The sequence below is a fragment of the Periplaneta americana genome, chromosome 11 (assembly GCF_040183065.1).
Source record: "Periplaneta americana isolate PAMFEO1 chromosome 11, P.americana_PAMFEO1_priV1, whole genome shotgun sequence".
NCBI lineage: Eukaryota > Metazoa > Arthropoda > Insecta > Blattodea > Blattidae > Periplaneta > Periplaneta americana.
The window spans coordinates 24,894,130-24,915,859 of NC_091127.1; positions in this window are offsets into that span (position 1 = coordinate 24,894,130).

Consider the following 21,730-nt stretch of genomic DNA (forward strand, 5'->3'; position numbering starts at 1 on the left):
CGTTCGTTTGTTCGGTTCGTTTCGTTTGTTCGTTTCGTTTCGTTTGTTCGGTTCGTTTCGTTTCGTTTGTTCGGTTCGTTTCGTTTCGTTTGTTCGTTTGTTTGTCCGGTTCGTTTTGTTTGTTTCGTTTGTTTGTTCGGTTCGTTTTGTTTGTTTGTTCGGTTCGTTTGTTTGTTTGTTTGGTTCGTTTCGTTCGTTCGTCCGTCCGTCTGTTCGGTTTGGTTCGTTTCGTTTCTTTGTTTGTTTGTTTGTTGGTTTGTTCGTTCCGTTCGTTTATTTATTTATTTATTATTTATTTATTTATTTATTTATTATTTTAATATACAGAATACAGAATATAATTACAAGAATAGAAATAGAAATAAAATAATACAATCAATATAAAAAGGGGATACAATAATATTAACAAAATTTGAGGACAGATGATTGATGATTGTGGGATTTCTGTTCACATCTATATGACATTAACTTTATTTGTTTAGAAGCGAGGTATTCCAAGTGCAGTGTTGAAACCAGTGATGGGCAGAAATCTGCACTGCGTGCATGCACTGTGCAGAATTTAATCATGCGCGGGAGAACCGAGTCTCAGCCGAAGCGATGAATATGGGTTCAGAGCGTTGCTCGACGACGCAAACAAAATTAAATAAATCGCGTATATAATAAGTGATTTCAATAGCTTAAGCAATGTCATTACTCATACTGTAAGCATTTTTAAAAATGCACCTAAAATGTGAACACACTTGAAAGAACCACAAAATAAAGAAACACTTCTTCGAAAAATAAATTAAAACAAAAAAATCGGGGTGTTGCTGTGTCAGACACCACGTACATGGGTTTAAAGTTAATATTTATGGCTTAAATGAACAGATCTAGAGGATATATTTAGTTTGGCATCAAAATCAGGACGCTAGCACATCGGAGTCTCGAGATATACTGCCCGGAAATTTTCTCCGCTGGCCCCCATCCGCGCCTCACGATTGCACGGCGCCAACTCAAAGTCATGCTCGCATCGTAGTTGTGTACCCGGTCGAAAGAGATCGCATTTACTTCAATCGTGTTATTATTCACGAAGTCACAATGTCGGAATGGATCACCCTGCAAGCATTACATCGCTGTTTCCGTCCTGGTAGGCCTACCCATGTGTCGGTCTTATTTTATACATGTATTCACGTTAAAAATTTCTATGGTCTTATCAACAAACCGTGTATAATTTTCATGCAAGTCTTATGCAGAGTTGGGACAGAAAACGTTACAAATAATTTAATACACCATGCATGAACGATAAATGTATAAGCTATGTGTAACTATACACGGGAATTACTTGTTTAAGCGTTGTATACAGAGAGAAAAATGGCCGTCTCTCTAACAGCTGTTCGTATCGATTATCATTTTATACTGATTGTTGCCTTGTAACCACAGAACGACAAATCAAAGCGCACAGAATAATTAGACTAATATTGCTGGAGCTGTACTCTCTGATCAAGATATAGCGTGGTAATCGATCAGGCCCAGTTGTAGTCTTCTATCGATATGTGGCGCGGCACACTAGCATACTCTATCGGGTGCAATAAAGAATCTCAGTTATTCTGTTACCTTCCTAATAAAATACTGTAATAACGAAACTGTGACGTAGTTCAATTGTTACACACGACTTACAAACGAGATATTCACAGTATAGGCCTAAGTATATAAGATAGTTAAACGTCTGTGTAGGGGCTTTTTATTAATAAGACCGTAAATCTACAAATAGAACTACTCAGAGCACAACAACTGCATGAAGTACACATTAGAGTTTCGTAAGGACACTCACTTCTTTTAGATAGCATGAAAAACCAATAAATATATTCATGAATATTTTATTCTATTGGGTTATTTTACGACGCTGTATCAACATCTCTGGTTCTTTAGCGTCTGAATGAAATGAAGGTGATAATGCCGGTGAAATGAATCCGGGGTCCAGCACCGAAAGTAACCCAGCATTTGCTCATATCGGGTTGAGGGAAAAAACCTTAACAGGTAACTTGCCCCGACCGGGATTCGAACCCGGGCCACCTGGTTTCGCGGCCAGACGCGCTGACCGTTACTCCACAGGTATGGACTATTCATGGATATGAAACCGATTGTTAATAATTTAAATGCTGCACAACTGCCCTGTCCACTACAATCTTTATGTGACTTATTAGAAAACGAATCCTCGTGCCCAATTCGGAAGCCGTCATATGACAGTGGCAAGACCAGATCCTTTGAATGATCACACAGGCAAACTGAATGTAACAATTCAACCTTCCTGTGTGTGTTAACACATCATTTCAGACAAAACTTCGTTTCCATGACAGCTGACAAACCACCAGAGATTGTAATGCAGATAAGCTTCCCGTGTCCTGTTATCTCTACTTCCGATATTCAACTGTCTGTGATTGCAGCGTTCACGTGTGTAGATCGAGGCAGAGATAGCAACTAAAACTGACAAAACAATCGCAGAGGTATAAGAAACAATCAGACTCTGTACTGAAATACATAAATAAAAACAGTCTAATAATAGACTACAGAACGTAACCTAAACAATGATACTTCCATTGCTAGTTTCTTTATCTATATTCATCAAAATTATTCTATTTGTAGGCCTACCCATTTTTCCTAAATCAACTTTCCAACTGAGCACTTCTCCGGATGACCATTTCTCCGAAACCTACTTTCCGAATGGCCATTATCCCGAATGGTCATTTCTCCAATGATCATTTCTTTTACGCGTTCACTGTTTACCAAAATTAGTAATCCAATACATTATTAGCATGGTTTCCGTAGTAACGATACAAAATTATTAGTGTTCATTAATATATTGAAATTAACAAGTTGCAATGGATCTACAGATTATTACTTTGGGTAAACGGGGTATGAAATTATTAATGATTTTTTTTTTAATTTTCTTATATATATTTCTTTTAATTTGGTTATTTAACGACGCTGTATGAAGTACGAGGTTATTTACCGTCGATGAGATTGGTGATAGCGAGATGGTATTTGGCGAGATGAGGCCGAGGATTCGCCATAGATTACCTGGCATTCACCTCACGGTTGGGGAAAACCTCGGAATAAAACCAACCAGGTAATCAGTCCAAGCGGGAATCGAACTGGCGCTCGAGCGCAACTTCAGACCGGCAGTCAAGAGCCTTAACCGACTGAGCCACGCCAATGGCTATATTAATGAACGGTTATTGACGTGGTTGCACCAAGTCAAGTTAACATAAAACGTTGATGTTTTATACTCGCACAATGAAAAAGTGTGATAATACCATACTAAACTCTGGTTTATGATTGATTAACATTGTTGTCCGCAAGTACGTATAAAAACAATTATACTATTTTTACAGAAAAAAAATTTAAAATATAATTCCCCTAGGCCGGAATTATCAATAAACGCTAAATAAATAGCTAGCCGCTGAAGGTAAAATTCTGCAGCTGACACAGTCCTGAAAACACCAGATTTTGCTACAAAACCGCTGACTTGGCAACACTGCGGGCGATTATATTAAGTATTTATCCAGCCCAGTGTTGCCATATTTAGCGATAAGTCGCTAAATCTAGGGAATTTTGAACCAGTCTCGGCGATAAATTTTGTAAAATACGATTAGCGACTTTTCTGCTGATTTTTATATTCTTCCACTTTTTCCTTTCTTATAAGTTAAAATATTCAACTGAAGTCATGCACTTCTTAGTTTTAGAAGAGGAATGGGTGCATGACTGAGTTGTCTAATGATTCATACGTGAAAGCTCTGATCTCATATATTTGTGATCAGTGATCAGGGGTGAAAGATGCTGATTCAGTGATTCTCACGGGTTAGGTCTCTCTCTCAATGCTACTGCTCCAACGCCCATAAACGGCGGCAACTTTGATTGACACGAGTCGCGAGCTCCAGCTAATTCTTGGTTCTTCCCAGCAACGCGGAGGTTTTCCACTCCGAATCGACCCGAGGCAATTGAGTTCTGGAATTTTGTGCCGACAGTTCGTGTGAAGCAAGTGATACTGTAGTTTTTGCTGATTTTAATATATTTTAATATATAAGGTTTAAAAAGTGTTAGATTTCACAAAAACAATTGTGGTCAAACGCTTGTATGAAAATTTCCACACTTACAATTTGCCAGAAAGTGTAGTGTAGTGTATTCACAATCAGTTGTTCCCACCCTTCCACCTCAACCTCACAGCCGTCAACAATACAACCAGACTCCGCAGAAGAGGTTGACGACGAGGAAATTATATTTTTCTCCCCAGATATATGTTTCTCTTATTTTTATTTAGTGATATTTATTATTAATTTTTAGCGACATTTCTGGGGATTTTTTTAACAAACTCTGGAGAGATTTAACTACTTTTTGTTGAAAAGTTAGCAAGATTGTAGAGCGGTATGTTGGCAACAGTGATCCAGCCTTAGGAAATGCATAACGTATTCATCAGCGAATCACAAGACGCACACATTTAAACGTGTTCAAGTAAAGCTATAGGTTTGGAAGTAAATCCCGAAAAGACAAAGTATATGATTATGTCTCGTGACCAGAATATTGTACGAAATGGAAACATAAAAATTGGAGATTTACCCTTCGAAGAGGTGAAAAAATTCAAATATCTTGGAGCAACAGTAACAAATATAAATGATACTCGGGAGGAAATTAAATGCAGAATAAATATGTGAAATCCTGTTATTATTCGGTTGAGAAGCTTTTGTCATCTAGTCTGCTCTCAAAAAATCTGAAAGTTAGAATTTATAAAACAGTTATATTACCGGTTGTTCTGTATGGTTGTGAAACTTGGACTCTCACTTTGAGCGAGGAACAGAGATTAAGGGTGTTTGAGAATAAGGTTCTTAGGAAAATATTGGGGCTAAGAGGGATTAAGTTACAGGAGAATGGAAAAAGTTACACAACGCAGAACTGCACGCATTGTATTCTTCACCCGAAATAATTAGGAACATTAAATCCAGACGTTTGAGATGAGCAGAGCGTGTAGCACGTATGGGCGAATCCAGAAATGCATATAGAGTGTTAGTTGGGAGACCGGAAGGAAAAAGACCTTTGGGGAAGCCGAGACGTAGACGGGAGGATAATATTAAAATTGATTTGAGAGAGGTGGGATATGATGAAAGAGACTGGATTAATCTTGCACAGGATAGGGACCGATGGCGGGCTTATGTGAGGGCGGCAATGAACCTGCGAGTTCCTTAAAAGCCATTTGTAAGGAAGTAAAAAAAAACAGAACAGAACTGATGTATGTATTGGAGTAGGATGCTCTTATTTATCATATTCGTAGCAAAAATTTCGTTCACATGAAATTAAAAGCTTGTTTCATTAATTTTGCACTGAATTTCATAAATTCTCAATTTATATTAGTTTAAAAATCATGTTGATGTTATAAATTTATGGAAACTTAACGTGATTGGCTGCTGGAAATTAGAGGGACGGGACTATAGCTGTATGATTTTCAAACGCCGATTTTTTTAAAGTAGCAAAACAAGCGTTGTGTTGCAAATGGCAAATTATGATCGAGGACTGTATTTTGATATATCTAACCCAAGTTCGTTATATGTGTAGCAGAATCTTATGCCTTACCGGAGAACAGATTATTAACCAGAAGTCTTAAGTAGCAATACTTATACACGAAATCCACCAGTTACCAATAATAAAATGTGTCAACCGGAACTTTAAAACTCGTAACTCAGTTCCAGCTCGTTTTCCCACGATTATTGTAACAGTGTACGTGTTACGACTGCGACAATGCCGGCAGTGACGTCATCAACCCTGACCCGGCCGGGAGGGCCAAGTTCAACATTGCAGAACACCCCCTTGTCCCTGTTCTAATTTTTTCGTCTCGTTCCCCCTTTTGGCATTATGTCAAACATGAGGGTCACATAAAGTTGTAACCCAAATTACTGTCATCCATTTGTATGCGTAACTACAAAGTATCCAGAAAAAAATAGAGCGAGAAGAAACGAAGAAAGGTCAAGGTAAAGTAGAAATACAAATATAAAAAAAGGGGGGAAGGCTGAGTAAAATAAGATGAATGGTGTCGTCGTAACAGAATTTATGTGCATGTTACTTAAGTGCGGAGAAAAGGAGAAACTAAAATAAAATAAAATGAAATAAAGAGTTGATGACAAGACCTCTCGTTCTCCGTCTCTCTTGCACACACACAACACTCAAGATATAAACCAACTGCGCACCGTCCAAACAATTTTAATCTTCTCTCGTACTTCATGCAAGAGAGACACAAAATGGCAGCTTCTTTGTTAGAATCTGGCGAAGGATGTCAGGTTTTAATGGGGTTGCCCCAATTTCTGCAGTTAATTATCTCCTTTCTCTCTCAACGAATTTGCTCTTTCCTTAAGAACCCAGTTTTAAAGTAGAATTTCCTATGAAAAGCCAGTTTTAAGCGGCTAACATGAAAATATTTAATAAAAACATTTATAAGGCAAAAATTTATCAATGAAGCCACTGCTACACTATAGGGTATATTGCAGTATTACAAACAAACTTAAGTAGCTACTTTAGAAAATACTTTAATTTTTTTAGATTTACATTTACTGAAAAAAGAACAGCTTTGTTATAGAATATGCCATTAGGAAAGTTGAGGATAACAGATAGGGTTTGGAATTGAACGGGTTACATCAGTTTCTTGTCTATGCGGATGACGTGAATATGTTAGGAGAATATCCACAAACGCTTACGGAAAACACGGAAGTTTTACTTGAAGCAAGTAAAGAGATACTTTTGGAAGTAAATCCCGAAAAGACAAAGTATATGATTATGTCTCGTGAACAGAATATTGTACGAAATGGAAACATAAAAATTGGAGATTTATCCTTCGAAGAGGCGAAAAAATTCAAATATCTTGGAGCAACAGTAACAAATATAAATAACACTCGGGAGGAAATTAAACGCAGAATAAATATTGGAAATGCCTGTTATCATTCGGTTGAGAAGCTTTTGTCATCTAGTCTGCTCTCAAAAAATCTGAAAGTTAGAATTTATAAAACAGTTATATTACCGGTTATTCTGTATGGTTGTGAAACTTAGACTTTCACATTGAGCGAGGAACAGAGATTAAGGGTGTTTGAGAATAAGGTTCTTAGGAAAATATTTTGGGCTAAGAGGGATGAAGTTACAGGAGAATGGAGAAAGTTACACAACACAGAACTGCACGCATTGTATTCTCCACCTGACATAATTAGGAACATTAAATCCAGACGTTTGAGATGGGCAGGGCATGTAGCACTAAGGGCGAATCCAGAAATGCATATAGAGTATTAGTTGGGGGGACCGGAGGAAAAAAGACCTTTGGGGAGGCCGAGACGTAGATGGGAGGATAATATTAAAATGGATTTGAGGGAGGTGGGATGTGATGAAAGAGACTGGATTAATCTTGCACAGGATAGGGACCGATGGCGGGCTTATGTGAGGGCGGCAATGAACCTGCGAGTTTCTTAAGTAAGTAAGAAAACAACAGAACTGATGTATGTATTGCAGAGGATGCTCTTATTTATCATATTCGTAACAAAAATTTTGTTCACATGAAATCAAAAGCTTCTGTCATTCATTTTGCACTGAATTTCATAAATTCTCAATTTACCGTATTGGCCCGAGTGTAAGCCGCACCCGAGTATAAGCCGCACCCTTAATTTTAGGGGGAAAGGAGAAAAAAAAAAGAAAAATTGAGTGCAGAATGAGAAAAAAAGGAAAATTGAGTGCAGTGAAATTTACCTGTCACATTATCCAGTTACAAAACTGTTTACACTATTTAAACACTTTTTCTTCAATTACGGTATTACGTGGGTAAATCACCAAAAATACCGGTACAACTAATCACCGTCTTCTCCAATGTCACTGCTGACTTCACTACTACCGGTACCGGTATTTGTTTCATCACTGTCACTTTGTTCATCACTCTCCGCTCAAAGTACGTCGTCCTCACTGCCATCCAGCGCACATTAGACTCATCCACACTAAACTTTTTGCCGGCTTCTCTATTAGACGTACTCCTAGCATGACGAATACTGCAAGTTTGAAACTAGCGTCATAACTGCGCCGAATTCCCAAGCTTGTTGAAGCTTTTCTTTCTACGTTTCCGCTCATGGCTGAACCCGTAGCTACGTACAAACTGTTTTAATCTGTCCTATCATACAAAAGAGTACGATCACTGTAATATGAAGACTGGTACATTGTTGCGTCATATACCATACGACTGCTGACAATTTCAAACACGAGCGCGTGGCATTGTTGCTCCATTTCAAAATGATAAAATTACCGGTAGCAACATGCGCCACATTTCAAGTTTAAATTTATCGGCCGCGCAAATAAGCCGCACCCCAACTTTTCGAGTTTGAAATTTGAATAAAAAGTGCGGCTTATATTCGGACCAATACGGTATATTAGTTATAAATTTATAGAAACTTAATTCTTGTATTGAAATCATTATTATTGCGAAAGGCGGCCCATCTAATAGCCTAACTGTAATACAGGAAAACAACTAGTAAATATAACTCTTACGGTCCTTTTCCGAGTATTTCATCGATTCCTGGCCAGTATATTTTCATGACAAACTGCAGATATATCACTAGGTTTAGTCGAAAGTTTTATGAAAAATGTAGATGAAAGATTACCAGTATTGATTATTTCTAACGACATGATGGGCATATTCAAAATTTGAAACAAATGAAATATATTGAAATTGAATTGAAATTTGATTTTATATATTTTTATAGTTTTAGTAATTCCCTATCCCTAACATTTAGTTTAATATTAAATTCAGTCCCTATTTTCACTACTCATACTATTCATTATCGTTTCTATCTCATCCATGTTTTCAGTGGCGGTGCGTCAATAAGAGCACAAGAGCACGTGAACACCTTGTTTCCATTAATGCACGACTAGTTTTATTATTTAATACCGTATTGGCGTAGTGGGAATGTATTGTGACAGCGACGTGAGATTCGAACTCACGACCAGCGTCCCGCGAGAGAGCATATCGCGCGGGCTTCACGGGGAAAGGGGAAAGGGGCCTACACGCGAGGGGAGGCTGCGCGCGCAGCTGCTACTTAACGCAGTGAATGTGGAACGACCTTCCCGACTATTCCAGAAATCCGTCGAAGTGGAAGACTCGCGAATTTTCGAGGCTACGTCGCTGTGGTTATAAATTACGGTCGCGAAAGAACGACAGCAGTTTTAGAGTTTCCAGTTTTCAGTTGATTAGTCAGCCAGTCAGTGAGAAAGCCAGAGCAAGCAAGCCAGTCTTGTGTACCGGAGTTCGACTCGAGTGTGCGTCCGCATCTGCGTCAGCATCCGAAGGCCTGAGTTCGAGTGCAGTGGACCGCAGTTGGAGGGACCTGAGTTCGAGTGCAGTGGACCGCAGTTGGAGGGACCTGAGTTCGAGTACAGTGAACTGTCTCTGGAGGTCTGTGGTTCGAGATACTGTGAACTCGAGTGACTGAGCTAGAAGAACTGTGAACTGAGAACTGATAGTTCTGATTTGTAAATAGTACTGTGTAAATATTAGTTAAGATTAACAGTTCATTGTTGTGCGTAATAGTCCAAGTAAATTGTCATTGTCGTCGGTGGAGTTTTATAACGAATATTGTGTTGAGTGAAAATCCACTTGTTGACGAGAGCGTTTAAGGCGAATTGTAGAAAGGAATTATTGTTGTGAGGAATAAATTACATTGTTGTTACTAATAAAATTTACAGTATAATATCAGGATCGAGTATTTTAAACTTCCCGCATATTGCATAAACTTCTTATGTAAACTTGACAACATCCGTTCACGTACAAGCCGTTCTCTTTTCAAGAAGTTTACAGGAATTTCACGCATGCGCGGGAGAAAATTGTCTTTCGCTGGCCGCCTATGACTCGTCAAGAGCACAAAGCATTAAGTGAACAGTGAATCTATCCTACAGATGTCAGGTGCATCGATGCCTATCGTTTACGTGCTATATCTCTAGGAGAAAATATAATACGTCTGTATTTTAGCCTGCAGGTGTCAGCATCTCACTGTCGGAACGTTTACTTTATGTGGATGTGTGTACAGTGCTGCTACGAGAGTGTAGTTTGTGAATTAGTATACTTCAGTGTCGGCATATAGCATAGTTTGGCTTTCAAAGACGTGCTGGCTGAATGTGATGGTGGTATGAATTTAAATATTTGTATGGTGGTGTATATTATTTAAGAATAATATTTACTGGCATGTATTTATAGTAATTAATCTATGCGAATGGGATTACAGTACTGGTATAGGCTATAGTGTATCAGTGTGTTGTGAATCAAAATGCAGTATATTACGGAACACACGCTTTTGTAAATTGTTTTATGTATTAATTTTTAACAAACGTAAACAATGAACTGTGTTCAAGTAATTTTGAAGAGTAAAGAACTGGGTAAACTGGCTTTCCAGGAAAAACTGGAAATAAAAAGACTAAGTTTCATTATTATTATTATTATTATTATTATTATTATTATTATTATTATTATTATTATTATTATTATTATTATTATATGTAGTTTTGAATTTATATACGGTTTTTTCGACAGTGAAACATTGGAATCATGATATTTCTTATTAGGCTAAAAACGTACGATTTCAAATTCTCTTCGATTTTGGAACACAAAATTGTGAACACACATAATATTTTATCACGAGCCGCCACTGCTTGTTTTACTTATACGACGAAATATTTTCGTATTCTCTATCCCACTGTCTATCCTACTTCTTAGTCCTTACTGACATGTATCATGGTTTATTCATAGTCCTCGCTTACTTTACTTTTTACACCACTTCCCTATTTCATTAACTAGCTTTACACTCTATTCATACACTTTACATTATTTATAAAATTATGATCGTCTCACTCTCTACCTCCCACTACACTTTTTTTTTCTTTTCAATACCCTTTGCAACTTGTTCACCACTTACACACCAATTTCTTACATTGTAGGTTGGTTTTTCTTTGCTATAACACATTTACTTCCCACTCTCTGTTTGCTTCTCATTGCCTGCACTTCCCTTACTAGCCGACACATCTCTTCTTTTCACTTTACCTTCTTTCCTTGCCTTCTCTTTACTCTTCACCTGCTGACCTATATTTACTTTGTTTAGATTGCTTAATCTGCAGGAAAACTCCACTGTCTTTTGCTCTCTCGTAGTCTTCATTCCCTTCTCATCTTACTCGGCCTTGGGGTGACGTCATCAATGATTTTCGTTCAGCGTATTCCGAATCTCACCGGTCCGGTGGCATCAATGACGTCACGTTGCAGCGAAATAAGGAACAAAACTGCTGGAAGGATCGATGGCTGTCATGGCGACTGTATAAGTTGTTGTCTGTGCTACGCTAGCAAAATTTTGAGAAATTTCCGTACTGCCATCTCGTTCAAAGAAAAGAGAGCATAAACAATTTATTTCTTGAACCGGTAGTAATAACTGGTCCGTTGACATGTTCGCTCATAAGCCATTAACATATTGTTTTAACGTTGTGCTCAATACAAACAATACATCAGAACACACCGCCATGACACAACAGTGCACGATGTCATTCATCTGCTAATTCCCGCCTTATACAAGAACCAATCAGATTCACTGATGGCGACTGATGGAGACTGCCACCACCTCTGCAAGTTAATGGCACCGGTGCGACACCGGTGGAGCATCAGTGTCGCCATCGGTGGAATTCGGAACACCATGATGCCATCGGATTGCTCACCGGTGAGATTCGGAATACGCTCTTCGAGTCTGGAAACCACTAATCCCCACTTTTTTCCTGCCGTCACTTCCTCCGTTTACTACCTTCGTTGTCATGCACGTTGAGGTTCTTGGCCTCGCGCCTATGGAATTACCGGAATCCACTGTTTATCATAGACCTACGCATATAGTAATTGACTTCTGATACATGATATGGAGCAATGATTGGAGATAAAACTGAAGTACACAAAAAAACTCTTCGTAACAGTCTTTTTCTTCCACACAAACTCTCTGCACCTGCTAGAGTTGCAAGAAGTAGTCACTTATCCGACGGAAAAGGGGACATCTCGGCTGGGAAAATCTAAATCGTAATTAAGGGAACCAGGTAGTGATTAGGGGTCAAAAATTCGATTTTTTTTTATTTTGTGTTTAAAAAAAAAGAGTACAAAACTTCCTCTTTAAAACAATATAAATATGTGGGGGGTATTTCTGCAGATATGCCCTTTAAATGACCTCTTTAAATTTGGCGGTGCATCTAATTCATACTTCATTCCTTTTTCAAATGCGGTTTTCCATAAGTTGACATTTTTCAAATAAGTGCATTTTTCTCTGAAACTACTGAATCAATTTACATGAAATTTTTACAGTGTTTTCTCCAGGCTGTGTTCTACACAGTAGACCTACGGGTTTAGGAGTGTCACACACATAACACGAGAAAAAATATATACGCAATGAAAAAAATTGCAAAAATTGTTAAACAAAGTTCAATATTTTTTTTCTGTTTCACTAGGGGTGAAGTATTTAACTAAATTTTGCTTTGGAATTTACAATATACATTACTTGATAACTTAACAAAATACAAGGTATATGAGTGAAGATTGTAGCTAGTAATGTGCACCTGAACAATGAGGTACACTTAGCAAAGTGGGAAAAGAGGTTATCGGTTAGGGCCTTTATTTTGCACTTGGTTACGGAACTATTTAATTGTCTTTTATACCACTGAATTCAGAATGTTTGATTGTATGAGCATGGAAATTTTTATTCCACTCTGAGCACTAAAAGCCTAGAAATATTGAACTAAACTTTTGTATCGAAATGTTTCAATTGCATAGGCATCACTACCCACTCCCCTTAAACACATTATTAAGTTCCAATAAATTATATTTTGAAATATTTTCTTTGTTGAACTTAGCAAAAATCACTGCAGTATTTTTAGTTTAAATTTGAATTGTAGCTAATAATGTGATATGTTTTCGTCACAGATATTGGAAAGCAAAGTAGCGAATCAGCATTGATTCATGATGCGTGTAGAAATGCAGTGTGAATTTAAAATACTTGTGCACATTTTTTTATATTACTAGTCATTCCAAGCTTTGCTTCCTTTTTATTGCAATTCAGCTTCGCTCATATCTTCCCCATTTTTCAAACAAAATCGGATGGAAATGATGTCTTATATTTGGCTAAACACGATATTACAACTACAGAGCGCAAAATTCCCCCCTCTCTTCATCTCCAACTTTCTTTTTATCTTTGTCAAAACCGAAACTTCCAAAGCACACGATAATACAAGGATGGTCGCTGTTCATTTACACTGCTGGCCATTAACGAAATGCCTACAAAGTGCCAGGGGAGATAATTACATAAATGGAATTAATATATTAAGGCATATGCACTGATTAATCAGAGTAAGTAGTATATACAGGGCGTTTCCGTTATTGATACAAACTTCTGGAATTAATACAGGGAGTCTAAAAAATGAATATGAAAATGGAAATCCCTATCCGGTACGGTTTCAGTAAAGAATTTTATTACAAGTCACAATACTTTATTACAACTTCGAGTAATTAGATAATTAATCCTTCCTCTGTACACAAAATCTAATTCTACAATTCACCAGAAGTTCCTTCATATGAACTTCTTGCAAGAATTCAAACTACAATTATTGGCAGAGAGGATAAAACAATCCATACTTCGATGTTTTAATACTCGATTCTATTTGGAGATCGCTATTTTGAGCACAACTCTAAATACTGATGTATTCACATCGTTTCATAACACAGGCCACTAATTTACTGCAAACTGCATACAATCAACTTCGGAGATCTTGTGACATCAACTTCAGTTCTCGCTCAGAGTATTTTGCCAATACACAATTATTTATTTTAAAATTGAGTTCGAAACATAAAACAACATCATTCTTCACATTAACAATTTGAAGGTAATTGTGTTATAATACATGTAATTACTGCAAAAAATACACGTAGTTCATAAATACTACTGCATGTTTATGAACTCATAGCTATGCATGGTAAATTATTTATGACAGTTCTACAAATTCAGAAACCTCATCTTGTCATTTATCACACTCCAGTGCTAATTTAATGGAATTCCTTAAGGTTCAATATTAGGTCCCCTACTTTTCTAGTGTTCATAAATGATCTTGCTCCCCTAATAAAAGATGTAGGTCATTCCATATTATTTTCAGATGACACAAGTATAGTAATTACAGTCAATAACTCCAACACATTCCAATCTTCAACAGAAGGAATTCTCTTAAAAACATGCGACTGGTTCTCAGTCAATAAATTAGTATTAATTTGTAACAAAACTAACATGATTCAATTTAAATCCTATCTTAAATTCAACCTCGCAGATTTAAAGCGCAATAATTAACAATAGATCCCTATTAGAAACAACAACAACAACAACCAAATTTCTTGGCTTATAAATCGATAATGTGTTAAATTGGAAAAACCATATTAAAGAAGTTACCCCCAAACTAAATTCAGCATATTTTGCTATTAGATCTATGCAAAAGATAGCAAATATCAATACCTTAAAAACAATATACTTTGCATACTTCCACTCGGTAATGAGTTTTGGAATATTATTCTGGGGAAATTCCACAGATAGTAACAATATATTCCTATTACAAAAAAGAGTAATTAGAATAATAGTAGGTGCCAAATCTAAGGAATCGTGTAGGATTATTTTTAAAAACCTACAAATAATGCCCATGGCTTGTCAGTACATTTTTTCATTAATATTCTTCCTCGTATGTAATCGTGAAAACTTTGTAACTAATTCAACAGTTCATAGCATAAATACACGTCAAAAAATGACTTTCATACTCCATCGGCAAGTCTATCGTGCTATCAAAAAGGAGTGCGTTACATGGCAGCAAAAATTTGTAATAACCTCCCTATCGATATAAAAAATGAAACTCAAAACTTAAGATTATTTAGGGCCAAATTAAAGAAGTACCTAATTTCTCACGCCTTCTATTATGTAGGTGAATTCATGACATTCAATAACACTTCATGACATTGGTACTAAAACTTTGTGTTGTACTAGTAGACTATATTGTAAATCTCTTCTGTATATATTTCATCTAGACTGTGACTATAAATTAAGATTGTACAATAGTATTAAGTTTTTTAACTTGTTCCATATTCTAGCTGTGAAACAATGTATGAATACCATGGAATGTTAATAAATACAATACAATACAATACAATACAAAAACGAGTGATTCAACGAAAATTTTGCTCTTGAATTTACATACACAGGCGATAAAATTGCTTTAGACACTCTTTGTGTGCTATGTAACATGCAAGTGCTATGTGAGAGTTAAATAGTTGAGTAACAGTTCTTTATTGCCCGCAAGACTGCGTAGATATTTGGGAACAAACCACCCCTAATGTAAAAATAACAATAAACAATTTTGTTAACGTGAACTTGAAGGATTAAAACAGTGTCAGTATATGTTGGTGAAAAGTGCGAAAACTGACGATGAAAATGGTACAGAGGCGTAAGACCAGGTGAGCTGAAAGACGAGGCAATAACAACATTCTTCATATTAACAATTTGAAGGTAATTTTTTATAATTATGTAAGTAATTACTAAAAAATTACACGCAGTTTATAAATACAACTGCATGTTTATGAATTCATGGCTGTGTATGGTACCTAAAATAATGTAGCAGACATATAGTCGATGTTAAGTACATACAGAATATAAATAAAAAATCATATTAAATTTACATCTATGTTAATCTAGCAATTAAATAAATTTAACTTACATGATCCGTCAATCTTTTTGCGATTCGAAAGAGATCCGGGATCAAAAATTTTATAAACTACTGCCTTAGAATACGACGTAACGGTGAAGGTCTGAAATACACAATGGTGCCGGTAATTTAAGTCTTCATTCTTGTAGCTATTAATATTTGACGAAGAAAATGACTGTTATATTTTGATTTTATATTAATTTTAAATAGGTAAATTAATAATAATAATAATAATAATAATAATAATAATAATAATAGTTTTATTTTCCCTGGCAGAGTTAAGGCCATCAAGCCTTCTCTTCCACTCAACCAGGATCAAATCACATACAGAAAAATACATACCGGTATACAAATATTACTTAAAAATAATAATAAACATAATAAAGTAAAAAAGAGAGATCGAATACATATACACAATCAGTATTAACTTTGAAATAATAATAATAATAATAATAATAATAATAATAATAATAATAAAATTATATATAATAAAAATGAGACTGAATATATAATCACAAACAGGAAAATACATTCTAGTACACAATTATTAACTTAAAAAAAAGAATTAATACATATGAATATAATCTCACAACTAAAGGAATAGTACAATTAGTATGATCAGTACAGCACGTGTTACATTGAGACAATGGCAATTACCTAGATATTAGTGTTAATGGAAAAATAAAGTAATGACTGTATAAAATAATAATAATAATAATAATTATTATTATTATTATTATTATTATTATTATTATTATTATTATTCTAAATAAAAAATTATACCTAAAAACTAATAAATAAATAAATAAATAAATTAATTAATTAATTAAATAAATAAATAAAAACCTTCCTGTGGCATGAGTTCAAGTATATTTTATACTACTTCAGAGGAATTTATCAGGGATTTAAAAGGGTTCATGATTTTTTAATAAATCCCGAGAGAAATGGAAAATATAAACATGTAATTACATAATGTTCTCGGGAAACAATATGTTAAAATTACGCGAAATGCACTAAGAAAGAGCTTATGTGTTGATACCGCCCGTAGAGCTCGGCATTGTATTTCCACAGCAGACAGTTCTATCCCATTATCTACGGAGAAGTAATGGTTTCAGGTTCTCTCCAAAAATAAAAATGGATAAAGGAAGAGAAGAAAAGCAACTCAATGCAAGGATTTTCCTCTATTCTTTTCTTCAGTTCTCTCCCTTCCACTAGGCAGAGGTTCTCAAATATTGGCCCAGGGACCACAATGGGTCGCATGGATATCCTTCCATTATTGTTCGTGAAAAGACTCCAATACAAAGATAGCAATAACTCATTGAGAGCCACAGTTCTAAAGCAACACGACAGGGATTCGATTCCGGCCAGACTTTCATCTCCGCTTCATTCTTACAGGTGTCTTGGCTTTCATACGAGATGTAATAAAAGGTGCAATAAATGACATAGTTCCTTATTACGCAAACATTAAAATAATCACTAGTACATGGCACTTTTGTATGTATGTATTTATTCATAATGCAAATGGGTATATACCGGATGGCAGTGATAACTAATTACACTCAATAATAACAATTACTAATAAACACAATCAATAAAAAATACAATTAATAATAAATTAATAATAATAATAATAATAATAATAATAATAATAATAATAATAATAATAATAGAATCGCTCCATACAGAAAGGGCTTTAGTCCATTAGACCTAGTTTTGAGAAAACTAAAGAAAACATTCTGTAAATGCCTACTCTATTCCTTTCTGCATAGAACTCTGAGCCTGACGCTTCAGTTTCTATCTTTCCAAGCATTGGACTGAATACCTTTCTGCACAGGCCGATGGAGCCACCCATAAAGATATGATTTCCATCTATATCTCGTTTTTTTAAATTTGTGACTGAAGCCCTTTCTGTGTGGACCGATTCAATAATAATAATAATAATAATAATAATAATAATAATAATAATAATAATAATAATAATAATGACAATAATAATAATGACAATAATAATAATAATAATAATAATAATAATAATAATAATAATAATAATAATAATAACAGGGAGCATCCTAAATTAAATAAAGCACGATCACTTAAAATAACATTTAAGTAAATCTAATTTCTATCTTAACTCTAATTTCGAACCAAAACCCACGAGTATGATATATTCATACCTGCACAAGTACCTTTCAGCATTACACTCATTTCGCTGACAACTCACTCACTGCACTAGAACTAAGACACATTTCACTGATTCTACCCTGATTTTACTAACACATCAATAGTAGGCCTAATATGCGTTACAAGAGCGGTATGTTGAAGTTTTCATGTTCGAGGAAAAGTTTGAAAAAGCGAAACGTAGTTGAGCTTTTTTAATTTCCGAGAATTGAAAGAAAACATACCGCTCGTGTATTGTACATTATTTTGTGCGAAGATCGTTTATTACATACCTGAAAGACGAATTTCTAATTAGTTGCAATGAAATCTCCATCTTGGTTTCTGTTCAATGACGGCAAATTTGCAAAACAAAAATATCTATCTTCAACATTGTTGCTTGAAAATGTTTTCTGTGTTTACTATACTCCAGCAGGCCGTGTTATACGTCTGTCTCTTTTTTTTCCCCCAGTCTATGATGAGTCTGGAATCTTGTTGATTTTTTCACGGCTTCCTTAATGTTACTTACATCACGAATGCAGTAACTTTAGTGGAGTTGTAGAGTTTACTTAATTTTTTAAAATATTTAAAAACAATAATTAACAATGCAATTTAGGTGAAATTGCAGTGGTAAGTTTCCAATTTATAATTATTACTATATTGAACGTCTCTAAAAATAATATGTTAAAAGCCTAAAGCAGTAAAATCAATATGTCACTTAAGCGGTAAGAAGAGGGGAATTGTTATGTGTGTTAGGTTGGGAATACTGAATGTGGAATTTTAGACTTTCCGCGGATTGGTTTTGTGCGGAAACCAAGCAAATACGCACGATCTCGCACAAAAACATTTCACTATTCAAATACTTTGTACTGCCACTTTAAACTATAAAACTTCACTGACAGAAACACACTTCACTTACACAACTCACTTCACTGACAACACACTTCACTGACACAACACACTTCTTCACTGATACAACACTTCAAATAAAGAAAATATCAATTACACCCTTTAAATAATGTGTATAATATACTACCGTCTATTAGTAAAGTCCTTAAGCCTATTTTTACAACATTTTTGGTAAAGCCTTTAGTAAGTATGCAGGTAGCATTCCAGTCCCTGATAGCATTCCAGTCCCTTTGCCCACTATAACATTTTTTCTATCGCTCAATTCTTTAAAATCTCGACGTTCAGACGAAAAGTGTCATCTTAAAGTCATGAACACGAATATAGATTACACTGAGTGAACCGTAAGCAATGCCATAAATTTCAGGAGGTTATTCTTTGAGATATTTCAAACAAAAAATTTAACACACTTTTGCTCATTTTTTCTTCCTTTTCGAGATGAAAATTGTTTTATATGAAATACATCATAGCGTGTTTTGGGAAAGCCATTGACTTAATCCCCAATATACTCAGGCAATTTAAGAGAGCAGTGTATTATGATAATAAATGATTGAAATTTTTTAAGACTATATGGGCCGTATTCATAGACATTCTTAGCGCTGGCTTCCGGTGATGATCAACGAACTAACGTTTTTCGTATTCATAAACCAGTGTTAGCGATATGATTGATATAAATCCTGCACACGTAATCAGTCGATAGCCAGGGCTAGTTTAGCACGCTCGTAGCGCGGGCTAGCGAAATGTCTATGAATAGCACCCTATGAGTTTTATTTCAATTCTTCATTTAGGTGTTACTTGGGTTAGGTGTGTGCATAGTAAGTTTTACGGTATTTCATTTCATTTATTATATTCTATATATCTTAAATTAGCAATGAAGCTTTAAGATGTGGAACAAGTCAAAATTTTGCAAGATTACAAACATAATAATTACAATTTTTACAAATTTTTTTACAATTTTTACAATTTCAAAATTTTGCAATTTTATACAATTTTTTACAATATTTTGGCGAGATGTAGTGAGATAAGGTGAGGCCCGAGGATTCGCCAAAAGATTACCTGGCATTTGCCTTATGATTGGGGAAAACCTCGGAAAAAACCTAAACCAGGTAATCAGACAAAAGGGGCTGAAATGAAGTGAGGCCGAGGAATAAAACAAGATCAGGAAAATTATGTTTTGTGTAAGCAGTGCATATGAAGAGAAGGCGTATGACAATATTGACCTGGCGGCCCCTTTGGCGTTATTCGACAGGAGTAGGCTACGCGCCGGCACCGAGTTTCCCCTTCTTCCTTCCTCATCTTCATAACATCCCTTACCTATTCCATACACTACACTTACAAATACACTTACCCTTGCATCTATTTATTTATTGCATCTATTTATTTATAGTTAAAAATAAATTTAGGTTTATTTTATTTTTTATTGCTGTAATTATTGTATAATTGTAATGGTATTATTGTATATTATATATCACTGCCACCGGGTGTATACCCAATTGTAGTGTTAATAAATAAATACATACATACACATACGACGTAACGCTTCGCAGATACACATCATGCATAGCGTGGCCCCTCGAAGAGGTGTACTACTTGAAAATGGGCCACAGTCCTGCTATCTATCCGCAGTACACGGAACTCAAATCACGCAAGTGAAGTGAGTAGATATTGGATATACACACATGCACATGTTTTGTGTAAAATAGTTGGCAACTATTAAAGATTAACAGACTTGGAAGTTATAAGTAAAGAATCCTCAAATTTTGTTCCTACTTTTGTGACATGAAAAGTGGCCAAGTTGGGACAATTAGGTACATACCGATACTTAAAACGTATTGTAAAAGTATGGTAATCGATATATCTATAAAGAAGTGTTTATTATTTGAATTTTTTCATTGAAATGGATGGAGATCTTTGGATCCCCAAAATCCATCTAGCTGTTTAGGCGAAAAGGCTACCCTTAGGGACAAAATCACACCATTTATAAAAGAAATAATGAAACGTGTAATATTCTCATGGAAATCTTGAAGTTAATTTTCGTGAGAAATACAGCTACGTACCTTCATTTTATTTCGAATATAAATTAACACAAATAACTTTTATTCTGAACACGCCAACTAAGAAAACAATTAAAATATTCGTAACTGACTGCTGTAGAAAAAATATATATGGGCTACCGTCCACAGAAAATTTACGTTCTTCTCAAATAATTCTTCAATATGACATTTATTTTACAATTAGAGAGTATGCAGCTAATCAAGTTCCGGATACAATGCAGACTACTGACTTATTGCTCCCACTTTCTTATTTTTTAAATGTGAAAATCTAAGACATGAGACTTTCCACTTTTGTACTTCTCTTCTGAAGGTAGGTAGGTAATGAATTTTATCGCTTCGTATCTACAACCGTTACAGTGCACTGAACTACCTTCAAGGCTGTCATGATGAGAAAATCATTAATGTTTTATTTTCCAGTTGCTTTACACGGCTAGGTAATGTAATCTTGAATTATGAACCTAAATATTTCGATTTGGCTCACCGTTAGTCGAATGGCTGGAGTCGGCTTTTCACGCTGATAACCCGGGTTCGACTCGGCATTTGTGATGGGCAAAGACGGTGCTCGGACGTAGTTTTCGCGGGGCACTTCCATTTCATCTACAGGCATTCCACTATGTGGTGATTTTCAGTTCTCCTCCTATGCTGCACCAATGGCTAAAAAACTACAGCTTCGACGCATCACTCATAGATGGAGACGCTTCGGTGAAAGACGTAAGTACAATACCCGTCATTAGATAAAATATTTTTTTAATTTTATAAGTCATTATAAGACATATTATTTATTATTTACAAGTGCACCTCTTAAACATGGTGTTAGTTTCGGCCCAAGACTT